At 35.9% G+C, this 3,266-nt stretch overlaps 1 long non-coding RNA gene across 1 annotated transcript; it reads left to right on the top strand.

The window, feature by feature from the left end:
• Window positions 1–735: 735 nt before the first annotated feature.
• Window positions 736–1,672, top strand: LOC127333510 (uncharacterized). The gene is made up of 2 exons (XR_007871248.1): window positions 736–1,428; window positions 1,517–1,672. It is a non-coding gene; the product is annotated as an uncharacterized lncRNA (long non-coding RNA).
• Window positions 1,673–3,266: the final 1,594 nt, after the last annotated feature.

The raw sequence follows: 3,266 nt of genomic DNA, 5'->3' as shown, positions 1-3,266 counted from the left end.
AATTCAGTAAATTTCTTATTTGCATGGTTTCTATCAGTTGCAGGTATTATCGAAAGCGCGGCCTCAAGGATCAAGGCAGAGGAGAAGCAAGTCAGCAAGGAGGGGAATCACAGAAGCTACCAAGAACAAAGGATTTTCAGTTTCCATTACATGTATTGGTATTAAAGGTTTGTTTCTAGGTTACTCTATATGGCATACTAGAGTAATCTCTGAATTTAGCAGCATTGTACTGTTTGTTATATGCATTCAAGTACTTCCCTATTGTCTCAGAATGAAACAACAGAAATGCTCTCTTAGGAGTACAATGTATTTTTCTATTATTTTAGTTGGTTGCAGCAGTTCTTGCTAGGAAATAGTAAAAGAAGTATGTGTATTAGTTCTGGTCAAACCATGCAACAGTTCCTTCCAAAAATTCAATGTTTGTAATTTACACATGATCCTAAATAATAGTTGGTTATAGTAAATAAATAGTAAAAATAGTATGGTTATAATAGTAAAAGCAATATGGAACCTCTTTATATTTACTTACTTGGACAATGTTCTTCTGCATTGTGTAGCCAGAAAAGGAAATCCAAGTGCAGCATCCTTACTTTAATTAGAAAAGGTAATAAGAACATGGCTCTTGGTGCGTGGAGTCCACTCTTCAGGTACCAATGTTGCACTAGGTAGGATCACAAGCTAGGATGAAGGAGCTATCATAACAAGTACATTTTCCTGCACTGATGAGTTGTCAATTCCTACTTCTCTTAAAAGATAGTACTTTTTTGGTCTTCAAAGCTGTAGGTGTATATTATGAAAATTGTTAATGTGGCGTGAACCAGAAACCGCTATGAATTTCAAGCGTTTTCATTAATCTTCTTGACTTTTTGTTAAAACGGAAGTGAACTTGGTTCTAAACATACACTGGCTATGATACTATCTCTTTTGTGTCATGGAGAACCGGAAACCCCTATGAATTTCAAGCCTTTTCATCAATCTTCTTGACTTTTTGTTGAAACAGAAGTGAACTTGGTCCTAAACTTGCACCGGCTATGGTAGTATCTCTTTTGTGTGATGGAGAACTGGAAGCTGCTATGAATTTCAAGCCTTTTCATCAATTTTCTTTACATTTTATTGAAACCGAAGTCAACTTGGTCCCAAACATGCATGGGCTATATCAATATTTTCATATTTGAATGTCTGCACCTTTTGACTAACTGAAATATTATTTTTATACTTTATCTGACCTGCCCTCTAAAGATATCGAATTTAAGTGTTTTGTAGAGCATTTTCCATCAAATATATATATATGGCCCAACGAGTTGAGCTTTGGTGTGTCTCGGTTGGACAATATGGGCCTGTGAGGGATCTGAACTAACATCCGGTCTAAAGTTTTTCAAGAATTATTCTTCCTATGTGGTACCTTACCTGGACATAAAGTACCCTCAGGTAGATCAATTGTCTCTCTCCCGTGATACTTCCTCATTCATGGACATCTATTTTCCCTTATTTGATGAAATCCATCTTTTTTGTGTAGATTATTTTTATCCCCTTCTCTTCACGCCCTTGGCAATGCCCACTTCAATTGTGTAGAGTGGTGTTCTTTTATTTCTGTACAGTTTTCTACTAAGTTGCTTGAGCAACAATTGCGTTCATTTCCTTCTACATGATTAATAACACTTGATTTGTGATATTCCTGAGGGAAAGGTGTTATATTCTTCATCCGGTACAAAACTGTTTTTTATTCAAGAACCATTGGTTCATGTGGTTTACCGTTTCTGTGCCTTTTCTATACAAGCACTGTTATTTCTAGAGCTGCATTTTTAGATTATCAGTGCTTAATCTATGTGGTAAGAAAATGTGTCATGTGTTTTGCTATATGATTATATCATATCAAGCAAAATTAAGGGTCTATGTGTTGGAATATACTACAGATAAAGGGGGTTTGATAAGGCTATTTGTTGTAGTTACGTATTGACCAACTGTGTGCTAAACTTTGTGGTGTTATGCACTTTATAATTAGTATTCAGACCCATTGATCAGATGCTTATGCTCAATGTGCAATTTGGCATGGAGGCCAAAAGAATTTTATCTGGCTACACTAAAATCCATTGTAAGCTACAGTGTATTTGAGAGTTGGGATCTTTTTGTTCAGAAAATTTACGCATTACGGATAAACCTTTATTATGGTGGTATATAGCGTGCTTTTGTTTTCTTTAACTCTGCAAATTCTGCATCTAATTTAGTTATAACACTATTAAAATGCAGGTTCAAGGAAAACCTACGGCTTGTTTGATCGCATCTATGGATATGAACCACGTCTTCAAGGCAAATGGTTTAGGGGTCAGGAAGTTTAATGATTGAAACTACAGATTAGTAGCTCAAAATGCAAAGCCCTATTCAGTTTGAGCGAATAAATTGTCTCTCATGTAAAACATATTGCTCTGGCATGCTACAATATAGTATAATTTTATTCAGGATATTCTGGAGATGCAATTTTAGAAAATAGTTAATTTCTTGTGTTTGTGTTCATGGTGTTTCATGATTAGGATAATTCCCATGTGTTGTTGTCAAGAGGTAGTCAGCATCATTTACATCTTGCAGTGTATCTCCCAACTCGGATACAACATCCTGTGAGGTCAAGATTTACTCAAATGGTTTTACTTGGAGTTGGAGGAGGCATTACTTCTAAGCATCATACAATACATCGCCCTTCGCCATTTTATATTCCATAAAGGTCAGTGCTCATGTTCCTACTGCCCACAAGTGCTGGTGATGTTAAAAAGATGGTCTAAATAAATGGAGATCTTCCATTTGGTTGGGCATTGAGGTTGAGGTTATACAGTGAGTAAATGTAAGAAGCATCAGCGATATTGCAGGTTATTAATTAAAAATCCTACTAAAATTCCTAACAACTAAAGAAAGTAGGCATGCTTACCTTTAGCTGTACTAGCAAGTATAAATGCCATGCACTTTCAGTTTGTGTAGATCTAATCCATCTTCAGAGGCTTTTCCATTTATAAAAGAAGTTTCTCCTTAGAAAAAATAGAGAAGGAAAAGAAAGGGGCACGTTCAACCGTGATAACGTTCAACCATGATAATGATTGCTTACTGCTTGATTCGTGTACAAAGGTTCGTGATTCTAAGCTGAGCACACTATTCAGCAACTCAAGACAAAGGGTTTATTGCTTTATGCATCCTGTATATTATGAAGTTAAGATTATGTGTGTTGACAGATAATCGTGTCTCTGCCTTTTTCTTTTCAGGTGCTACAGTTGTAACATTAG

Source organism: Lolium perenne, chromosome 2, assembly GCF_019359855.2.
Source record: "Lolium perenne isolate Kyuss_39 chromosome 2, Kyuss_2.0, whole genome shotgun sequence".
Taxonomy (NCBI): domain Eukaryota; kingdom Viridiplantae; phylum Streptophyta; class Magnoliopsida; order Poales; family Poaceae; genus Lolium; species Lolium perenne.
Note: the sequence above shows the minus strand (reverse complement) of the source record. Positions and strands in the feature narration are given on the sequence as shown.